Source organism: Lepidothrix coronata, unplaced genomic scaffold, assembly GCF_001604755.1.
Source record: "Lepidothrix coronata isolate B3197 unplaced genomic scaffold, Lepidothrix_coronata-1.0 Scaffold68, whole genome shotgun sequence".
In the NCBI taxonomy this organism is placed as follows: Eukaryota; Metazoa; Chordata; class Aves; order Passeriformes; family Pipridae; genus Lepidothrix; species Lepidothrix coronata.
The window spans coordinates 976,441-1,000,402 of NW_016690248.1; the positions used below are offsets into that span (position 1 = coordinate 976,441).

The following is a 23,962-nucleotide window of genomic DNA, read 5'->3' on the forward strand; positions in this document are numbered from 1 at the left end:
CTCATCTGCACATTAACTCATAAGCTACTTGCAGGCAGTGTCCACAGGTGTACGTGTTTTTCACAATAAAAACTCTGAAATGACCTATTGCTTCTCCCTTCCACACTGGGTGATCATCACCTGGAGACTCTGATCCACAAGACCATGTGGGCATGACATGAACTGCCCACACAGGTTTCCCATTCTGTCAGACCAGCAAGGGATGGTGGTTCATGCCTTTCCATTAGAAAGCATTTGTGGGCCTTCTCCCTCAAAGTAGTAGCAGATGCCAAGGTGCCAACAGATCTGTAATTTCCAGTAAGAGAGAAAAGATAAAGCCATATAGTGGTGCAGCTTCACACCTGACCTCCCCGGCATGACTGGAGACCTGTGAGTGCTCGACCCCAGGTTTCTGGCAAGAATCTGGTTCTCCCAAGTGAAAGCAGCACTGCAGATCTGAATACTACTCTTAAACAAACTGAGGAAAATAATACCTTTACATTACCACTTACATTGAGAATGCAACCTTCTCTAAAGAAGTGATACCACAGTGCTGTTTAAAACACATAGTGGCAGTGTGGTGTGCAGCTGCATAGCGATGCTGTTCTCCCACCCACAGGGAAGCCCATGTCTTCAGATACACACACACACTGCTTTTATCAAAGGTTTGCTTCTAATTAGGGAGTAATTGAAGCCCTCTTTAACACCTGCACTGTATGGATTTAATATGCTAATGTGTAAACCTGTCTCAAATATCTAATCCTAAAAATGTTTTACTTTCTTTCTCAGTACTCCTAAGTAGTTAGTTCTGCTAATTTAATTCCATCAGGCTGAAAGGCATTAAATGAAATGTCTAGAAGGAATTAATTTAAGTGCTTATCAAAGACTGGTAATATCAGTTTTCACTGGTAAGTAAAATGAATGTATGTGAACTGGAATCAGATACATCGATTCCACTCTATTATGAAAACATAGCTTGGAGATAATCATAAGTACTATGATTATTCACCCAGGAAAATGTGCATCATCCTGGTGGAACTGCTCTCATGACCTTGACTAAACTAACTGCACTACGGCCTTCTCAAAAGCAGTGCCAAAATACCAACAATAGCATGACACAGATGACTGTTTTTTGAGGTGTTCATTTTACAATGAGGCATTGAGAAAAGCAATCTTTATCTACAAATATTTCTTCACTCATATGTGTAGTTACTGCTGTATTTCTGCGTAAAGAAAACCAGAAAATAACACTGTTCAGGGCCTGTGCTTGGGCTATAGTTAAAAGGAAAACTAAAACGCACTTCGCACTGGCATTTTCAAAGGACAAGTCTGATACCATAACAAAGCTTGTTTCTGCTGCTGAGCTGCTTTCCAGAGCATCGTTCTGCTTAGGGGTTAATAGCTCAAAGATGGCACAGGCTGTTCTGCATGGCCACTAATACAGGTTTAGGAACGGCATCAGCTGGTGTCTGGCCCTGGAAAAGCTGGAGCTGAGTATTTCTGGCTGGCTCCTCCAGACTGCAAGGCTGTGTTTTGATCTATGTTGATATTTATTAATTCTGGAGATTTGAGTTGCTCAAGTCTCTTACTGGTCTGGCTAGAGCTGAGGTTGGGGCTAAGGACTGACGGAGACAAAAAGCAGGTGCTATTGCTGGGAAGACCAAAGCTAATAAAAGCTCAAAAGAGCATAAATGCAGTAAAGCATGACCAGCTGTAGGGCTGGGTAGGGATAATATACTTTAGTTTATGTTGGTCTGGGGTTTAATGGCTTGGAGTAGAACTAAAGTTTGGACCCAAAGAACCGAGTTAATTACTGGATCTCACAGGGCTTAACTGATGATCCAGCTAAAGACAACAGCAAAACCTTGCCACAGGCCTCCCTATGCAAAAGCAAGGCTGTGCCTTAGCCTAAGCTAACATGTCAGCTTCCTCATTGCTCCACCTTTGTGCACCATAAACTTCCAAATTAAATTTTCAGCCATGAGAAGCCTTTATGCTGACACATTGAATTTTTTGAGGGCTATTATTAGCTTACCGAAATGAAACTGCTGTTGATATGAAAAGCTTTGATATAAAACCAGGACAAAGTGACCTGGACATAAGTATGGCTTCACGATCTTGCCAAATATACACATTCTGTCAAGGTCTATCATGCACCGGCTGTGTGCATGTAGAAGCTAATGAGGAATCACATGCAGGTAGCTTGCAAATAATACCATTAAAGGCAGCAGGCCCACCTTAAGAAAGCTTAAAGAGGACCCATTTCTTGAGACCCTGTCTCTGCTGCTGAGAAGAAGTATCTGGTCAGTGACTTGTTCCTTTTGAGTAAATGAGAAAGCAGGATCATCAATCAGTGATTTGAGAATCAAGCAGCTTACAGCTTTGTATGCTTTGCTATGTTTATATGTGACATGGTCATCAGCAAAGATTTTGAGGGTTCTTGCCTGTCTTCTGCCATTGTCTCAATTCCACTACAAACAAACCCTCTGGCTGGAACATCACAATGCTAGGAAAAACCCTTTCTTGTCTTGTGTCATGCACAAGTCTCCATGTTGCAGTAAGAATGACTTTGAGCAATGTCAGACAGTGTGAAAGACCCACTGAGATGGACTGAGCACAAATGCCAGCAGAGCAATTGGTTTGTGTATAACTCAGATATGGGCTGTTAAGAGTATAGCAAAGAATGAGGGTTAGTGTTAGAGCTAGGTTTAAAGGATAGGGTACTGGGCAGCATTGGTTTCAGGAGCGTTAACTGCATTGACCCTGCAAGTTTAGCGTGGCTGGATGAGGGCAGCTGGTGAGGGGCTGAAGAGCAGTTACTTATTTGTTCTGTGAGTACAGGCATGTGAAATTCTTTTGATGCGCCAGTTGGGTTTAGGGATGAGACTAAGAGAGTTTCATATCTCCCTGGCTCTGTAGGGCTGGGACAAGACCTGGAGAAGAATGAGCCAATGACTGAGGATTAATTGTGGCTCTAAATCTGGGGTGCTTTAGTTTATGCAGTCCCTCCTAACCCAAGATGAAAACTCATCTTCCCTAAGTTCCCTGGGAGAACCTGCTGCCATCATACTTCCCTGGGCCTTAGACAATCCAAAAATTAAACTCTTCAGATCCTCTTTCCCCTAACCCAAACCAAAATTAAGCCAGTAAACTTGGCAAAGCATGTGCCTCTCAGAAGAGGTCTCAAGCCCTCACTACAGCCCAACAGTTCCTGCTAGCCCAGAAGACTGAGCAGCTCACTCCTGCCTGATTTTGACTGTAATCACCACCCTAAGCCTAATTCTATCTTTAACTATCACTTGAAACAGGTCCTAACAGTTAAAAAAGTAAATTTAAGCTGTTTGACTCTTGACTTACCTGCTGCTCCCCCCACAGATGTTGCAGGATCCAGCAGCAAACTCAATAGCCCACCCCTAAAGCCCCACTTCACGTATACCCCCCTTACCTGTCCTGCATGAACCCTCATGGGGCCAAAATTTAAATTAGAGCATTTGGTCCTGTCAGCTGTCACTTCATACCAGCCTTCTGGTCTTGTGCAATCCAGGAGTATTTCTCCTTGTTCAGTATTTCCACATCTAAAACGTAACCGTATCTCTTATCTCTAACACTGTGTAATAGTTGCCCAATATCTCCTCCTTTCCTCCACAGCTGGCTGTCAGTCTCTGCAACTACAGCTCTGAGAGCTGGACTTCAGCCGGCAATAACCCAGGTTTTCCCCTCATCATCTAGTATTGAAGTGATCCCAGTGATCTCTTGTAGTAATAAACTGAATTCTCCTGCCCCTGTGATTGCTAGCAATAACCTGAATGTTAATCTTAATTTTCTCTACCTCAAGGCCAAGCAGAAGCAGCTGATCTACATTGAGTACAGGCTCGAGAGTAGCTCTGAGCATGGTATTTCTTACTGACTTGGGTCTATCTTACCATTACTGTTTGGGTCCGGGGGGTTATATTCACTGATGGGTTCTGTAAGACACGCATGATGAGGGTATTACAGCCTCAGCTGTATGGGGGCCATTTAGTGCATCAATCAGGTGTGCCCATGGTCAGGATTAGGAAGAGCAAAGACTGAAGAGCTAAATTTACTACTATGCCCTGCAAGTTGTTCTGTTCCAGGATGACAGACTGTTATCTGGATATGGCTAAGCTTATCAGAATATTAAGGAGTTTTTCAACACTTTTATACAGAACCTTTCTCTCCCTTCTCTCCAAAAATATCAAGTAAATGTTTTTTGATAGTTTTTGACTCATTGGAGAATTCATTTGAAAAAGCCCTGGCTCATATTCTTTATGGCAAGGTGGTTGCCCAACTGCACTGCCATAAAGCACTACTGCTCTGCTTCAGGAGGCTCCTATGGAGGCAGGTTCACTGTCGGTCATACACTGACATTCCCCCAGTTCCCTCAGCCTCCCTTGTGATGAAGAAGGTGTTCCAACCAAAGTCTGAGGGTCTGAATAGCCACTTTTATAACTTGCTTGAGCTCTGTCTCCACACTAACAAGTTTTCTAGAAGTGAGCTGGGTACTTTCAGAGATGGGAAAGCACAAAGGCAATCTTCCTGCCTTGGGGCTGTGCTGGAATTCCCCGGCCCGCCGAGACATCCGAAACAGAGAGCAGCCTGTCTGCAGGTCAGTGAAACATTCTCTGTTTTAACTGTTGTATTGCACATTTGACTGAAGTTTCTGGTTTTGAAGAAGCTGTATTTTTCTGGCACGTACCTAGGAAAGTAGATTCTCAGTTTGCTGCCAGGTAGGAACGAATATTTGAATTTTTAAGAGTACCGAGTGGCATATTAGCAAGTATAAATGCATCTAAAAAAATGAAGGAAGACTATGTTTCTGCTTCTGATTCACTGTGCCAAATAACACTTTCTCAGTCACCTTTTCTCCCTCAAAAAGAACAGGTTGTGACAGATTGAAGTCTTCTCCCCTGCTATGTCAAGAGCCTTTGTGTGACAATTGCAACATCATTTTTGTTTTATAATCAGCTGAAGACAGTTCAAAACAGCACATCACCTCACACATGAAATAGCATTACTTTATGTGATGGGGACTGGAATTTGGCAGGAGCATTTCCACATTTGCAGTCTGCTTTTTTCTCTCTCGACTTGATGCAGAGTAACTTGAGTTTTGAAGTCAGTCAGGCTTATCTGGAGGAGTGACTCATCTAGGGCAAGCAGAGTAGCCTGCTCCTCCTTGCTCTGAAATGTTAAGGAGCGGAGGAGGAGAAAAATTACAAATTCACAATGAGGAGGACCTCAGACCTTCCAGATAAAACCTGTGATATTTATCATCAGCTCTGTGAGCAGCAATCTCAGTGCTCAGTGGGCAGTTTCTTTATCCCCTCACTTTCCATGGTGATTGCCTTTCTCTCCTGTTGCACCAAGCTCACGTGCCACAGGCAAGGCTGGCCTCAGAAATTTCAAAGAAGAGCCAGCTGGTTGTGTGAGAATACTTAGATCAGTAGATCCTACGGATGTAATCAACAGCACCATGCCTTCTAGCTTTTTTATTTTGTACCTCTCTAGAATAGCAATTACCCAAGAGCTGGTCTGAATGCTGCAGTGTTCAGAGTGATTTTGGTTTTCCCTGACAATTCGCTTTTTCACATAATCTATTAGACCTACAAAAATACTACAGCATTTCCTTCTGACTTGTGATTTCTCTTTTTGTTGACAGAGGAGACAAAGTGTGCAGTCACTGCACGAAAACCTCTCCAGAACAACCACTACTACAATACTGCCTGTCAAAACTGCTACCATGATGAATTCAAGAACCTTGGCCCTTAGCCTATCCACCTTTCCCAATTTATGAGTAGTTCCTACTTTTCTCCTTTATTGGTTGCTGACTTTTTCTTTTTAAAATGTTTATTTTTTAAAACCAAAACCAACTCACTTCAGATGTGAGCCATTTAATCCTCCACTGCATCCAGATTCAAAAGGAAGCATTTGCAGATAATAAAAGAAATTTTGTGAGCAGTGAAACCAATACCAGCTGATGCCCTACTGGTTTCTGTAAGAAAGCTCTTGTGTAGGTTATCTGGTATCTGCAGGAACAGGTATCTGTTGTCACAAAAGTTGAAGAAATTCAGCAATTTTGAGATCTTTACCTTTCTCTCAAACTTGACAAATTGGTCAGCAGGTTCAAAAGACAGACAGGTCTGCACACAACACCACACAGACAACATGACCAAATAATCCTTATTTCCCCAAGAAAATCGTTGCTACGTCAATACCTGGACCAGCCAGGTTGCAAGGACTGTATCCTGTAAGGATTAACAAAGCAGTAAGGTAGAGATAATAGTGTCTAACTCATAACTTTTCTTAATCACAATCTGGATTGTGATTCATCTCACCTAATGTCAAGTCTTTACCATACAGATGCTGGCAGCCATGGGAACTGTCAGAACTGCCTTTGTAGAGTGAGAGGAACTCTTAGAACACAAGTAACCTTATTTTAAGAGAGTTATCAAAAGTAAACAAATACTTTTTGCTTGAGATGTGCCAGCTGACAGTAAAGCTTCAGGCTAGCCCCCTTCTTCCTTTCTCTAGTTCCCCAGGATCTCAGAAGGTCCCATTACTCCTGTTCATATGCATTTTTCATTGCCTTCCTAAACAAATCAAATTTCTCTTCTTTCCTCTTTCAGGCCTCAGACTCTTCACCTCGGCTAGCAAGTCTTCTCTTCCCCTCCAAAACTGTACCAGGACAACTATCTCTGATCAGCAGTTCAAGAGAGGTGAGTCTGTCCTTCTACTCCACTCTAGTGAAACCCCACCAGAGGGAAGTACTGTGTCAAGGCCTGGGGCCCCCAACATAAGAAGGATATGGACCTGTTGGAGCGAGTCGAGAGGAGGCCACGAAGATGATCAGAGTGATGAAGGTTTAGAGAGTTGGGGTTGTTCAGCCTCTAGAAGGCTCCAGGGAGACCTTATAGCACCTTCCAGTGACAAGAGGGTACGACTTTTCACAAGGGCATGAAGTGATGGGACGAGCAGAAATGGCTTTAAACTGAAAGAGGGCAGGTTTAGATCAGATATTCAAAAGAAATTCTTTACTATGAAGGTGGTGAGGCACTGGAACAGGTTGCCCAGAGAAGCTGTGGATACCCCATTTCTGGAAGTGTTCAAGGTCAACCTGGATGGTGTTTTGAGCAGCCTGGTCTAGTGGAAGGTGTCCCTGCTCATGGTGGGGGGTTGGAACTAAATGATCCTGAAGGTCCATTCCAGCTGAAACCACTCTATGATGCTATGATCTGAAGTAAAAAAAAAGAAGACTTTGTCTTGTTTAAAAGACCCTTAATTTGTTTATACAATAACCCACTATTTTATTATTCTTTCAGACATATGGCCTAGCATTTAGCTTGTCCTCTGCTTGGATGGCCCTATCAGACACAGGGAGAAAAATAATGCATTAAACACTCAGAACCAGAACTACAAAAGCACAAGGTGGGGACTCAGGAATAAGGAAGTGTCTGAAATCACTTTGAGTTCACTCTTCAAAAATTATCAGACTGCCAGACTGAGCATGTCCCTTTGACTTTTCTTGCATTTTAAAAACCTAACCAAAGAGCTTTAGCATTCTACTGCTGTGTATTTACAGTATAAACTACAAATGAGAACAGTGAGTGCATCTCAGAAGTGGTGGTCTTTCTTTAGGGAGTTGATATTCTATACAGCTAAGTGCTCCCTTAAGACCGATGAAAACTATGTAGGGTGATTTACAGTCTATCTGGAGGTAAAAAACTGCATTTAATACTTTCATTTCCTTGTCCTATTCTAATTTTTTTTTCATATCCAGGCTGGAGTCCAGGAAAAATGAAAGTTTTGCAGATATGTTTATTGATTTTTGCATTGTGATTTAATAACGTGCATCATCTGGTACTTACTTGTACATTTAAAAAACCCAGTAAGGAAAGATGTTGAGGTGATGTTCTAAAATAAGTATATGCTATTAGACCGTAGTGCTTTTTTCCCTCAATTTGCTAGATTTTTCTGTTTCCTTTCCAGGGGTTTTAATTCCGCTGGGGCGTATCATAAAGTCCTTACTCAGACAAAACTACTTTTCTATTTACTTTGTTTAGGTTGAAAACTGCATGAGGCAGTAAGATCCTCAAGACAAGTATTTTCTCATTATTTAGGTCAGCAAAGTTAAATTGTTTTTTGACACAGTAACTATTGAATAAAATAATATTAAGGTCACCAGTCCTTTTCTGGCAAGGATTTTCTTAAAAATCAATGGATGGCTCCAGATTAGTTGTCACAGTGTTTACAGATTTTATGAATGATGGCTCGCATGCACTCCATTTTTTGTACTGCTTGTGTTTAAAAAATACAGTCTCAATCCTGCATGAAGACCACCCTTGTGGTTTCCACATTCTCATCAATTCTGTTCAGACAATCAAGCACTTTGGAAGTGACGTTTTCATTTATTATTTTCCTTTTTGCACTTTTTGCTTTGAATTTCCCCTTGTGTTTGCCTTTCCCTCCATATTTATGCCTTCATCTCAGGATCTTGGGCAATAGGCTGCTGGCCTACTCCAGTGTCCAGGAAATAAGCTGGGGAAGTGTTCATAATTTGATCATCACCATGCCCTGTGACATTTCACATCTTTTTTTCTAATTGTAATTTCAATGGTCCTGTAAATACTGATGAAATCTATAACATGCCAGGAGGGCACTCTCAAATTAAGCTGTTTTCTTCTGTATTAAAGAGCAGTCACAGAACATTAAATATGAGACATCAACAAAATAGACTGAGAGTTTAACACAAGTTTGATGACCTAGAGTTGGAACTCAGTGCCCTTTCTCCTAGGAGAGGTACTTTATTACTCTGCACATAGTTTCAGTTCATTCCTTGGGTCTACTTGTAATATGCAATCACTGTGATTAAAGACGTCAGAATCTGTCCCTGTTGACAAAAGATTATTTTAACACTTAAGGTTTCCTTTGTGCTGCTTTTGCTTTGACTAGTGAGCACTTCATCAGGTGAGTCATCCCCTTTCACTGGGACTAATCTTCCACAGACTGATCTTTTAGGATTTATGTCCATGCATGTGTATACCCCATTAGGCTACACCACTGAAGTGAAGGACACTGCTTTGGAATAATGAGGTATTCACTGTAAGCAAGGAATATGAGACTGGGGCTAGAAACACACTGCGAGCATGCTGGCAAAGGAGACAATTCTCTGAAAAGTAATCTGAGGTGGGTAATTTTCTCTAGAAGTTACAACCCAGAGGGAAAGACTTGTTGCATAAATCCACAAGGGACTGGGACTTCACATTCCTGTCTTAGAGATGGCCTTAAGCATGGCTCACAGTAAGGCACTAAAGTAGCAGAGGAAGGTAGGGTTTGAAGCCTCCCTTCTACCCTGCACTTCCTTGGGGATGTGGATTTCACCTTCTTGGTGAAAAAGCAGTTCAGGCTCTGCATCTTGAATGCTCAAGGCCATGAAGAGTGGGCCAGCCAAGTGGCTTATGGCCACCAAATAGAGGAGGTCGATCATCCGGCTTTTCCTGTGCCGTTCATCCTTACTGCTGGTCTGTGCTCCTTGTGTGAGCTGGCTCAATTCTGTAATTTGGCAAAAAACACAGCCATCCTTTCCTTTTTTTCTTTTATTTTCTGATGTAGAAAACTGACAGGACTTCAGCAGAAGCCTCACTAGGTTGGACAGCAAAAGGCAACTGGCAGAAGTGCACAGCTACGGGTAGGGAACAATGGCTGGAAAGCTGGCATTTGTAAATGGGACTGGTCATCCACCACTAAAGTGCACTTGGTGGTAGGGTGAAATTTAAGTTGCAGTCTGTTGTGAAACCTCATCTTTCAAGCTTCAGTAGACCTGACAGTGAATCCTCTCAGTTGATCATAGGAACTTCCCTGCATAGTCTTGCAGGGGGCCCAATCTGGGTTTGTTTAGTCTTGAGAAGAGGACGCTCAGGGAGGTCTCTGAGATCTCTACAATGACCTGAAAAGAGGCTGTAGTGTAGGGGCAGGTCTCTGGTACTGTGCCTTCACTGAAAGGACCAGGGGAAACGACCTTAGGCTGAGACAAGGGAGATTCAGATTAGACATGAGAAAAAAGTTTTTCGCAGTTAGGGTGGTCAGGCATTGGAATAGGTTGCCCAGGGAGATGGTGGAGTCACCATCCCTGGAGGTGTTCGAGAGGTGTCTGACCTGGATGGTTTAGTGGTTTAGGGGTTACAGTGATAACGCTGGGTTGACAGTTGCACTTGATGGTCTTAAAGGTCTCTTCCAACCTTGATGATTCTATGATTCAATCGGGTCAATTTGTGCCAATTTTGCCATGAAAAATTAGAAATTGAACTCGAGAAGAAAACCACCACCCTTCCCAGGTGATGCCTCAGAGCTTTTTTCTGATTTTTAAATTTTTATAGATTTTAGAAGTAGATGTGTAGTGAATGTACATTTTAATGCAGCTGTATTATATCCCTAACCCTGGAGCATAATGTTTACACATACCCAACCTTACTACCCCATCTCAATATCAATCCCTCAAAATTCCGTTAGCGTGTTTAGTCTTCTTTTCAAGGTAGAATTGTAGAAAAACACCTTAAGGCCTGGATCAGAAGATACCACACAGACACAGCGACCTTCAAGCCCATATCTTTGGAGGAACTCCAAGGACTGTACGTGCTGTGAAGAAGATGAAGATGAAGAAGGGGTCCCAAACGCTCCCAGACCTGGAACAGGTTGTCCAGAGAAGTTGTGGCTGCCCTGTCCCTGTAACTGTTAAAGGCCAGGCTGGATGGGGCTTTGCTCAGCCTGGTCTAGTGGAAGGTGTCTCTGCCCATGACAAAGAGGTTAACACTAGATGACCTTTCAACTGAAAACGTTCTGTGATACTATGATTCTAGGTTGCAAAATCAACTTAAACTAATTACCTATCAAAACAAAAATAAAATCAATTTTATTTCTTGTCAAATCTTCTTTTATTTCTTGTCAAGTCTTCCTTTCACCTCATGCTATGAACCAAAGAAATGCTGGAGTTTTTCTCTCAGATTTTGAGCACTGCATTACTATGACAACAATGTATTTACTGTAGCTGTAATAGATGGACTTCAGATGTTAACTGGATCCCTCAGAAGTCCATGGGGGAGCTTTTGGTCTCCATATACCAGGACAAATGAAAGAATGACTCTCTTCTGAAGAGCTACCTAACAGGTAACTTACATTTGCTTTCAATTTCTGCCTGCTGTTTCAGCCAAGGCCACTGCCTTCCATCAGTTAAAATGTACTATTTTAATTATATGGAAAACCAGGTCAAACTTTTATTCACCACTTTGCCTTGCTTTTTGCTGACTGAAGCCGGTAATCTGGCAAGCTAATGCATCAATCTGACAGGATGTGACGTATGGACACCAAAAAGGCTTTTATTGTTACTGTTTATATTATTACTTTTACTGTTTATATTATTCTACTTTTCAGAGCTTTTCAGCCTTGCAGAGCAGAAGAGAAATGTGTAAAGCTTTGCTCTTAAACAGCTCACAACTAAAGGATGCTATTTTGCATACTTATAGGCTTGAAGCATAAAAATATGTAATAGAAAAAAGACCTATTACTGTCCTGAAGACATTGATGCATGAGAATAATCAAATCACTTCAACAATAAATATAACTTCAAACTTAAGTACAAGTGTTAATATCTTGTTGAATCAAAGGTATAATACAAAACAGCACATGCAATTCCAGCTCAGCAAGCAAGATTACAGCAAGATTCTTAAAGTCTGTGTTTCTTTAGCTTAAGGAGTATCCAAAGAGACAATGAAAGCACTTTTGCACAAGGTTTTGTAGAGAGAGTAAATTATAAATATACATTAAAAATTTCACTAATGCTTGTCAATCTGCTTCTAAAAGATGTAATTAGAAGATAAAAAAACTAGTTAGAAAGTCTGTTTCATCTCAAGACCTTGTTTACATACTGGCAATTTTGAAATAATCTGTATCAGAAAGAGCAGTTGAAGCTTTATATAGTTATACAACGGGTATTTTCCAAGATATAAAAATGGTGCATAATTCTTTAAAATGAAAATTTTATCACTAAAATAGTCATAAAAATGAGTAGCTATTAGTAAAAAAAATTCTTTAATAATGTATTTAAACCAAACAGAATTTTTAATTTAAAATCTCAAAAAACTGATTTAATCATACCAAAACAAATGTCATAGCAGCAGAAAGACATGAAAACAAACAAGAAAGTTTGCAGGAAATATGGATTTTACTCAAGGCTAGCCTCATCAGGAGCTCCCTCAGCTCTTGCCTTTTCTAGGGAGTGGTCTGGGGACAGCACCCGCCAGGAAGCCTTGCCTGGTTTTCCAGTTTCAAAAACCTTTCTTAGTTACACAGAACATTTCCATGATCAACCCACTTGGGTTGAAATTCTGTAGTCTGGTGTCTGCCTGGAAATTTTAATTATTCCTGTTTTCAGCCAAAAGATTTAAGAAGTAGAGAAGATACATTCCTGAGAAAAGTTAGTCTTTGCTTTGCAGGTATGTGGGCTTCTTGCAACAAGGATGTCCCCATTTAAAATCTTCCTGGATTTGTCAATGTTTAATAAAACTGAAGCTTTTACCCTACTACATGGAGAGTAATGTTGTCATTTCAGAATTAGTTTGGACCAGGATAAGCTAAGTATTGCTGGCACAGCAGTGGTCGCATCTGATCATAGAGTGAGCACTAAACCATTAAGTACTGAACAATAATGAATATGCAGGAAGTGAGTAAATCAAAATTACACAGGCAGACTTAATCATATCATTTCCTCATTTTTGAGTGCTCAACTTTTCATCCATAGCAGTTAGCATTTAATGCAGTTTCTGTGAGCGTGTGACTTTGCTAGATATTTCAAAAAACTGAAAACCTCACTACTTAGCATTATTGTGACATCTCCAAAATATCAGCAGCCTTTTAATCACTTCAGCTAACAAGCTGTGTCACCTGGAGTGGTCACAGGGTCCTGTTGTAGGCAGGGACAATGGGCAGCAGTGAGAAGTAGGGATAAGATGCTCTCCTGTTGGGTTTTGAGGCAGCAGAGGAGCACCAAGTTTGCAAGCACCAGGATGCCCTCCCAGATGCTCACACGAACCAGCTGTCCCTGCCTGTCCCCCCTGACCTCCACCTTGGTGCCTCTTTCTGTACCTCAGACTCCTCACTCCAGTTCCACACTTCAGATGAGCATGTGCTCACCTCTATTTCTGGCTTTACAAGTCACAGCTACTTCCCAAGAAACTCTGAACATCACCCCATTTTCCAACCCCACTTGCAGACTTTTTACAGCCTGAAGACCTGCCTGGCTTCTCCTCCATTCTCTTTCTCCCATGTTGTCATCCTGATCTGATCTCCCTGTTCCAGGCTCAGGTTCATGCCCACTCCCTTCATGACACCTTCTTTTTCCAGTTGTCCACATCACCCCCTTCTTATCATAGCTTGTACTAGGAGTTTCTTTTCCATCTCTTCTTTTTCTCATTGCCATGGATTACAGTTCAAATCTCCTTGTCTCCTTTGCTCCTCATATACTGGTCATCATTTCTGACTCCACCCACTCTCGGTGTTCACTCTCCTGCTGCCCCATTTTTCACCCCACGCACTATCTCCTTGCCTGACCTGTACAGCTTCCTTCAGTCAGTCTCAGCCTTGCTTCTATTTCTTCACTCACCAGTTCCCCTCAATAAAACCCCCAGTGCCACTTCTCATCCAGAAACGGAAAGTTTATCTGTCACTGTGAAGTGGCTTAAACTCACACTGGTTCCAAAGGATATCCTGTTTTCCTCCTTCAACTCCCTCTCACCTCTGAAACCTATGTGGCTGCACAGTAACCGAGCTTAGGAAAATGCAACAACTGAAAATCAACACAAAGAAAAGGTTAAATTTCAGCACGATCGGTTTCCTGCTCTGGCATCTTGATGAGAGTCCAGAGTTGGGACTAAGGCAAAATCATCCTTTGCACCAGCAGCAAAGACTTACATGGATGTTGTGGTTTGACCTGGATGCCAGATGCCCACAAAAGCCACTCTATCACTCCCTTCCTCAGCTGGACAGTGGAGAGAAAATATAACAAAAGGTTCATGAGTTAAGAGTGAGGAGAGATGACTCCCCATTTGCTGTCACAGGCAAAACAGACTGAACTTGGGGAAATTAACTGAACTCACTGGTAGTCAAATCAGAGTAGGATACTAATAAGCAAAACAAATCTTAAAAACACCTTCCCCATGCTCCTCCCTCCTTCCTGGGCTAAACTTTATTCCAAATTCTCTACCTTCTACCCACCAGTGGTGCAGGGAGACAGGGAATGGGGGCTGTGGTAAGTTCATCACATGTTGTTTCTTCCACTGCTTCTTCCTCAGGGAGAGGAGTCCTTCCCCTGCTCCAGCATGGGTTCCTTCCACAGGAGACAGTTTGTGGAGGACTCTAATGTGAGTCCTTTCCATGGGCTACAGTTCTTCACAAACCACTCCAACATAGGTTCTTTTTCCACAGAGTGAAACCCCTCAGGATCACACTGCTCCAGTGTGGGTCCCCTGTAGGGTCACAAGTCCTGCTAGCAAACCTGCTCCAGTGTGGGCTCCTCTCTCCGTGGGTCCTGCCAGAAGCCTGCTCCAGTGCAGGTTTCCCACGGGGTCACAGCCTCCTTTAGGCATCCATCTGCTCCAGCGTGGGGTCCTCCACAGGATGCAGGTGAATATCTACTCCCCTACTGACCTCCATGGGCTGCAGGGGCCCAGCTGCCTCACCACGGTTTTCACGACAGGCTGCAGAGGAATCTTAGCTTGGGTGCCTGAAGCCCTTCCTCCTCCTCCTTCTCCACTGACCTTGGTGTTTGCATAGTTGTTCCTGTCATGTATTTTCACTCCTCTCTTCTCTGGCCACAATTATTTTGGCCCATAATTTTTTTTACCTTCTTAAATGTGTTATACCAGAGTCATTACTACTGTTGCTGATGGGCTCAGTTTTGGCTGGCGGTGGGTCTGTCCTGGAGCTGGCTGGCATTGGCTCTGTCAGATATGGGGGAAGCTTCTGGCAGCTTCTCAGAGAAGCTGCTTCTATAGCCCCCACTCTTACCAGAACCACGACACACAAACCCAATACAGTGCACTAAAGCAGTCTTGCAACGATGGCTTTAGCAAAAATGGGTAAGATTTGAGGAAGCGATGAGGAATCAGTCTTAAATGGAAGAATACGCTGTGGGGGCAGGGCTGCCTGAGCTCATGCCAGGACCATCTCACTACTCCCCAGTTATTGCTTTGTTCTTTAAGACAGTTGTCTTGCAAGAGGTACCATGCTTTGGCAGAGTGAGAGGAGTTTCACATCAAACAAACTTCTCCAAAAGAAACCTGGAGATTACCTGGGAAACAAGACTAGGGAGAAACACCTAAAAAGTTATTAACTTCAGAATAACAGGCAGGAAAAAATGCTAGCCTGAAGTGAGAACTTCCTATGTTATAATACCTGAAAAACACGTGACTTCCACAGTAGTCACGCTCCTGGTCAAAGTGCAAGAAGCAATGCAACAATTAAGGCTATTCATCAGATGAGGTTCTGGAACCCATTATCCGTATTCTATTTAGGTGTAGTCTGTATTTTCAAATTCCATACATTGTCAGTATGGAATGTGGAAGAACCTTCAATGAACCCTATGTTGGAAACATCTTTCTGCCAACTCTACAAGATGGCCCTGAAAAGTCTTTTTGCTGGGATGGCTTATTCTTTTCAGGGAAACAGTTTAGTTCTGCCAGTAAAGTAACTGCACACAACACACATCTGTTAAAGTTACCACCATGCCCTTACATGTGCTTTTGTCAGCAAAGACCTTTAAGCACAGACAAGACCTGGCTCACCAAAATGACCTTCCTGCAGAGGCATTTGTGAGTTCGCTCTGCAGTGCCTTTCTTTTTCCTTCTCTGTGTTGCAAAATATTGATCTAGATTCATAATACAGATACTCAAAAGAAGAAAAAAGGTTACATCAGTGCCTGAATAAGTTTTGCACGTAAAATCATGAACCAACATTTCTTCATGAATGAAGTAGCTAGAAGGAGCCAAAAGGTTTGGGTGTGTGTTCACTGCTGACAAATACTTTTATTAATTTCAGAAACCTTCAGTGGCTGATGTGATGTGAGAAACCCTCAGAGAACTTAGCATACAGCACCACCTTCACTTACAGATAGCCAAAAGTATTCTGCAAAAGAACACTGTCCTCTTTTTGCAGTGCCAGATGGGTGAATCATAAAACTGCCAAACATGAGGCCGCAGAGTAACCAAACTAATTTTAATTATAAACCTACTTCAGATCATCCAAGCCATATGCAGAGTAATTTAAAATAAGGAGAAACAGGAGGACAAATGGGTGGATGAAAGTAAAAAGTCTAGGCCTGCTCCTCTTCTTGAGACCATATAGACAAAAAACTGTCTCCCAGAAGAACAAGGCCCTTTTGCAGCATGTTGATTTTCAAACGGTACATCCTACTTCACAGCTGCTGTGCTACCATGATGATTGCTTCCTTTCCTTCCAACCCATCCTCACTCTACACATGAGTCAGACTGGAGACCTATTCAGCCTCTAAATATGTGCTTAAGTCTTTCCATATTCAGGAAAGAAACTCATATGGAATGTAATTAAAAGCATGTACCTAATTGTTTACCTGAATAAAGCCGCTCTGCTGAATCTGTGCTAAAATGTCAAGCGCACGTCAGGCAAACTCAGGATCTTCAGCAGTGCTCCTGTTTGCAGAGCCTCTGTCATGAAAAATGCTATGTCCCAAAGGGGGAAAAGGTTTTTCCTGGAGAGCAGCCCAGAATGAAAGGAACCATCAGATCAAAGATAAGTCTTACCTCCCTGCTACAGCCCTCACTTCCCCAAACAGCAGATCAAGGTGGAGGAGGGCTAAATAAAGGGAAAAAAATAGATTTTTTTTTTTTTTTACCAGAGAAATGAGACGTTCCCCAAACTCCTACTTGGTTTCTCCAAGCAATACAGCTAGGAGCAGGCTGTTGCTTGCTTGAAAACTCATAGGCTGCGAGATAGGAAGTCATGGAGTGCCGGTGTCAGAAAGTTATTTATTGACACCTCCTGTCTCCAAGCCATTTCACAGCCTGGCAGTGCACAGGAGGGTGTTCAGATTCACCACAGCAGGCTGACCTTTCTGCTTCCACAGACAGAATGGTCTCCAGCCCCCGTGATTCAAGACACCATGGATACTTTTGTTCGTTGGCTATCATTCATTAGATTTGGGAGATCAAGCTGTTTAAGCTCACACTTCTTGGAGTGAAGAAAAAAATGTTGCACACTTTACATTATCTCTTGCAAATATGAAAGCTTGCTGCAATCTTCAGATACAATATTTATGAATTGGTCTTTCAGCCAAATCCACTTTTGCATAAGGATACACAGCTGCTGGTACCCAAAAGTATGAGAGTTCCCAAATATATCTTTGCCATTTTTAAAATCATTCTAAAGGCTTGAAAATAATACTTCTTTCATTGTAAGTGAAATCTCTAGTTCTGATGTTTCAAAGACAGTCTGAAATTAGCTGGGTTTTGTTTGTGTTTGTTTGTTTGTGCACAAGGATAATTGATTAAATCAGCACAAGCGTAACTGATTATACACTCTAAGAAAACTACTGAAGAATTCAGTGGCAAAACCAGCAGCATTGTGAAGAGACATACCAAATTTTTATGCTGACATGTCCTACATAGAATCCCCTCTCAACTATACAGTAGCAAACTTGGAATGTGTCATCACCTCCCACCACTGGATATCATAGATTTTGAATGAATGTAACCTGCATGCTTCAACACCTCTAAAGAAATTTTTTTAAGCTGTCTCTTTAAGCTTTTTTCCATAAAAAGGGAAAATTTGCATAGCAGAATATTTAAATACTCACAACTTACCAAAAAAGTCAACCCCCTTTCATTAACCAGTGCAATGACCCTCTAATAGTTTCACACTGAGAAAAAATATGCAGAGAAAAATCATGCAGAGAAATATGACAAGTCTAATAGCAATTAGGACTTTGAAAATATATATATTACAGACTAGTCAAATGGAATGTGAAATTCAAAGTTAAAAACTGAACTTATATCCTTCAGTCCTCAGAAAAATAATCTATTTTTAATGGAGCTAGAAAAGCTATCTTTATCAAATTTCTCATTCAGTCAACAACAATAAATCTATTGTTCAGATGTGGTTTAAATGGGTCTTTGGAAGAGGAGGGTTTTGAGAAAATCAAACAGAAATTGCATTAAAGAAGAAATGCATTCTTTAACTGTCATTACTCTGTATATATAGCCTGAAGTTTTTCATTCATTTTAGGTTTGCCAGAGTAACATGCAATTGGACCCTGTGAAAAATTATTTGTAACCATTACAAGAAGAGAAAATGTGTCCTCTTGTTTAAGGGAGAATAAGAAAGGATTGTGTTATGTCTTTTACTTTAAGAAGTATGTCTGCAGGGATCCAGATGCTGAGAAACAGTAAGCTGATGGCTTTAGTTTGAAATGCTATACTATACATTAAGCCATACACCTACTATTTATTTAACATGCATAAATTAGGTCTTGTGAAAAAGAACACACATTTCAGTCAGACTTGCAAAAATATAACAATACTTGGCATTCTCAAAATGCTTTCCATTTGAAAAATGCAAACAATTAAGAGGTAGCAGGGGTGAACTGAGCCATTGTGCAGGACACAAACGGAGCAAGGACATCCAGGGAAAGCTCCAACGCCATCAGGTGTTGCACAGCTGGAAGCAAAGTGCCTGCAGCGATAAGGTACTGCCTGATGTAATCTAACCACGGAGATGGATCAACGCCCAAAAAAGCCATCACTGTAGCTCCTCTTACTGTCAATGGTATATTTAGCAGCCCAGAGCACTCTGCTTTGTGCCCCCCTCTGATACCTAGTTATGAATGGCACCCAGAATTGATCATATGCTACAATACTCTGCAAAGCTGCCCTAGTTTACAGATCAGAGAAGTGATGCACAAAAAAGCACTATGTATGTGTTCTAAGCTCATAACATTGCACAGTAGAAGAATTACAAATAAAACCCATTTCTCTGGAGATTTTCAGTTTTGTCACCCTCAACAAAACCCATTTTACACAGACTTCAAAATCCATATTTTTTTCTGACTGAAATACTATGAAAAATATTTATTTTATCAGTCCAAAACTTAATTTACTGCTGAAACCTTGCATCAATATTTCAGAGGAAATTCTAAGATTCTACCAAGAAGAGGAGGAAAGATTATAGACAGAAATATTGTGTAAACAAATCTCTGCCTGCATCACCAATCTTACAAACTGCTGCTTCGCCCTAAGGCAAGTACCTTCAAATAAGCACCTGTACATATAAACGGTCTAAACAAGCTCAATTAAATTCCTGGAAACATGCATGATGTATATCAAGTTTTTACAGTGCTGTAGTCAGTGAAGGTGATGATAACAGAAGGATAACTGAAAGAGAGTGCGAGACAGTAAGAGGAGAGAAGAAAGGAAGAGAGGGCAGGGTAGAAAGAGAAGGTCCTAAGACCTGACTGAAGTAAAAAGAAAAAAGATCCTATTGAAGGAAGCTAAAGATTCAAAACCAGAAATATAAAAGGTGAGAAAACAAGGTGAGATTAAAAAAATTAAATTAAAAAAAAAATCAAACCCAAAGTGACCGAGAAAGTTTAGACCTCTCAGAAATTCAAGTCAGTAATTCTTTGTCAGGCAAACACTCCTTGATTTCAGTGGGAGTTTTGCCTTAATGAGGACAGCAGGATAGGCACCAAATGCAGCTTTATTTCTTATACTTCAATAACAGCAAGATCTAGCAAGATATTCTGTTGTTGAAAAAGACGACACACTTTTGAAGAAACATGAATATTAGAGGCCAGGTAGTATAAATGTAATTGCTACAATGAGCTAAGTTACATCAGTGTGCATCAGCTGACAATAAAGTCCTTTGTCCTGGAAAGAAAGAAAAAGATGAAAAAACTGACTTGTGTCACCCTACAAACAATCAAATTAAAGGTCCAGAATTATTCCAGAAAAGTTTTTACTGGTTTCAGTGACAGCCCATAAACAAGCAAGATTCCTTAGTCCTTCTCATAAAAAAATTTAAATACATGCTTGACTATGAATGGCCTATTTATTTTTCATTAGTTGTGCTCTTGCTGAAATTGTTGGAAATGCATCCAGCTGGTTAACAGAACCATTGTTTGATTAGGCTGTTTACGTAAAATTGTCTTTAATATACTGAAAAGAAAGTATAAAATAAATAGACTGAAGAATAAAATATTCTTCTTATCTTGGTAGCCAAAGATAAAACAAATCAAAACAACTCCATGTTTATCTGATGAAGGATGAAGATTCTGCCTAATCAAGGAGTGGTCTTAATGGTCCATGTAAAAATCATAAGGTGTTTTGCCCTTTATAAATCATAAATCAAAGGAACCCTCACTGGAATGTGGATATGTCTAATGCAAAGTCTCAAATTTAAAACCTTTTACTGTTCTAGATGTCAAAATCGGGAACAGACAAAATATCACAAGTAAAATGCAGAAAATTACCAATAAAAACACTAGGGTAGATATTTTGGGTGAAATCCAGGAATAATTGAAAAATATACCATCTCCAGCTGATCACATTGCACACAGTATTTATTATTGACTAGCTTTTGCAAACAGACCATTCTAACCCATGATATGGGAAATATGTCAATTCTCCATGAAGTATTAATGAGGGGTGTCCCACCCAAACCAATAAGTCTAGGACATGCTCAAAGTCAGATTTATTCAGCCGCTGACTCAATCAGATAATCAGTAATTCTCAGGTTTTGCACGGTTACATCCACCTGTTGATTTAGAGATTACAGGTGGGACCTGCCTTATTAAAATAGTTCTGCAGTTTAAAAATTTGACACACCTAACAAAGGAATTGAGAGAAAAAGTCTGGTCTGCACATCAATGATAAAAGGATAATAAATAATCAAACTTAATTATTATTGTTTACAGGGCTAAAATTATGCTTAAAGATATTCATTGCCATCTGTAAGCCTGTTAAAGCTGATTACAATTTTCTTGTGCTGTTTTTCTTCCCAATGGTTGAATATTATTGTCTATTTTTAAAGGAAAAAAACCCAAAGCTGCTTGAATAATAAATTGTTTATCCCATGTAAGAACAAACCATAGTGATGAACTTTAAGAATGGTTCCCAAATTAGAATTGAGAGTGAAAAACAAGTACTTTCCTGTTCAAGGCTTTGTTTTTAATGTGTTTTTATTTTTAACTAGATTGAGTGCTGATTACAGAAAATTCAAGGCTACCCGGACATCAGGCTGCTCAACTGACTGAAAAGTTTGATGACTTCTCTAAAAAGTGAGGTCTGTGCATGAAATTAAATCAGTATAACTGGGACCAGATAACTCGAGGGGAAGGAGGGGAAAAGGTTAATATTGTTTATTAAATTATGTTAAATGAGATCAAACAAGACGTGCAGGATTCAGGAGGGCTCTTGGAGCTCCAGTTGTTTCCCCAGGCTGCTTATGCAACCTTGTTTGCGCAGACAGTGCAAGGGCCTGCCATTTTATTACATAAGGTAGCCCAAAAATATACAGCTAGGCAGTTGTGAGCTCCATTAACTGCTGCACTGGAGTTTCTGTATCAGTTAGCATCTGGAAATTTGAAGAAACGATCAGAAGGATGTAGGACATTGCTGAGTTTGAGATTGGTGCTGGTGTTTTAATAGCAATAGATCTCATCCAAAAGCCAGCAAATACCATCAGCATGAGCTGTGTTTGAATACATTGTGCTTTGACCATTGCTTAGTGAACAGCAATACACAGTCTCTGGCTTAGCACAGCCGTAGTAAGTGCAATCCATGGCTTCAAAATCTGCCTTTCAGATGATTAAGCAAATTGTCTGGTTTAGTAAACAGCAGTCAACACAACATTATTGTTTTAACCATAGTGCTTAAATGCAGTGGATAGCTGAAGAAATTTAATTTCCAATCCTCTCATTCTCAGTTCAAAATTTCAAAGCCTGGTCTTGTACAGATAGATAAAACTGTAGCCACAGCAATATCATGTGAAGGAAGATGACTGCCTTGGCCCAAATCCTCTCCCTCATATCGGGCAGCAGTGAAGGCTGGGGAAGCCTGCATCAGCGGGGCAGGCATGTAGCAATTACAGTCTCCCAGCGGAGACTTCTTCGGCCAGGCATTTTATCTCAGAATTCAACGCCTTTTGGTGGGATTGCTTCCCTGAATGAACTGCTTTCTGAACCTACTTGAACTCAAGAAGATAAGGCTGTCTATCCTTGCCATGACTGCACAGCTACATAATAGGACACCAGGGAGTGAGCTCGAGCACTGTACGCTGCCTTTTGGGGTACACAGAATCACATAATCATAGAATATCCTGAGTTGGAAGGGACCCACAAGGATCATCAAGTCCATCTCTTAGCCTAGCATGGGCAATCACCAACCATATGAAATTTAACAAGGGAAAGGCCGGATTCTGCACCCGGGACAGGGCAACCCTGGTTGGGTGTACAGACTGGGGAATGAGAGGCTGGATAGAAGCGCTGCAGAATGGGACCTGGGGGTCCTGGTCGATGGCAAATTGAATATGAGTCAGCAGTGCCCTGGCAGCTAGGAGGGCCAACTGTGTCCTGGGGGGCATCAGGCAAAGCATCACCAGCCAGCTGAGGGAGGTGATTGTCCTGTTCTGCTCCACACTGGTGCAGCCTCACCTTGAATATTGTGTGCAGTGGGAGCCACAATATAAGAAAGACCACAATTAGTTTTAGATTATAATTAAGCTATTAGAGAGTGTCCAAAGGAGGACCATGAGCATGGTGAAGGGTCTGGAGGGGGAAGAAAAGGTTGAGGGGAGACCTCATTGCAATTTTCAACATACAGTTTTGGCTCACACCTTTGCTCTTCTTTGGAGCACTTCACCTAGCTTCTCGCACTAGCCTGTTCCATGGCTGATGTGTCATAACAGAGCCAGCCCTGAACAGCGAAGGTACAAACCACCAGAAGCCTTTTGACCTCGGGAGCCAAGGAGGGACACCACTTGCTTGACCGCTTCATTTTGCAGAGCAGACACTGGGAGACCACCTGGCTTAGCACCCTCCCTCAAGCCATGGCCAGACACAAGTGTAGAGGAATGAGTTACAAGAACAAGGCAAACCAATGGTGATATTTCTTCAGCACACTCACCAAGCTTCTAAGAATGTGCAGCTCAAAACTTCCTAAGCCAGAGGCAGTGGTTTTAAGTTTAATAGCCCTTGATGGATTTCTCTTCCATGAACTCATCCAGTCACCTCATTAGCTGATGTAACCTCTCAGCATCCACATCCTGTGGTGAGCAGTTCAGCAGTCTGACCACTCCATGTGAAGAGTCATCTCCCTCTGTGTTCATGCCAGCACCCAGTCCTTCTGCTGCTGTTGCCATGATCAGTAATTCCCAGTTTGCCTTCTCCATGCTTTGCTTAATTTTACAGATTTCTGTTGCATCAGTTTATCAGTGCTGTCAGTCCTCGGACAAGAATTACTCCATTCCTCTGATCACCTTTGTTACATCCCTCTGAACCTCCTCCCCTGCCATTATACATCTTTGAGGTGGGGAAATCGACAGCCCAAGATACTGAAGATGTGGGCACACCATAGCTTCTACAGTGAAACAATGAGGATTCTTTTTTATTATTTTCCATCCTGTTAAAAATAATCTTAATGTTCTATTTCCCTTTGGTTTTTAATTCACATCTGCACATTGCATTGATTTTTTTTTCCGAGTTGTCCGTGGAAGACTTTATCAAAGCTTCTGCACCTACCATGACCTATAGCAATTAATTTCTATTATTACAGATACACTTTTTCCATTAATTTTCAACGTGACATGCATAGCACATTTATCTCATATGAAGATACTCAAAGAGAAAGGGTGATTGAAACGTCCCAGTACATGATGCTCTGTCATGCCAGCA

The 23,962-nt window shown here is 41.3% G+C and overlaps 1 protein-coding gene across 1 annotated transcript in view; it reads right to left on the reverse strand.

Annotated features, from left to right (window-relative positions):
- NPAS2 (neuronal PAS domain protein 2) overlaps window positions 1–22,958 on the reverse strand; it is a 96,804-nt gene extending 73,846 nt beyond the window's left edge. Inside the window, exons 1-2 of the mRNA XM_017818349.1 lie at window positions 22,906–22,958; window positions 16,631–16,768 (exon numbers count right to left, since the gene is read on the reverse strand). The gene's annotated coding sequence lies outside the window, so the exon portion shown is untranslated. The remainder of the gene's footprint in view (window positions 1–16,630; window positions 16,769–22,905) is intronic.
- Between the last annotated feature and the right edge of the window lie 1,004 nt (window positions 22,959–23,962).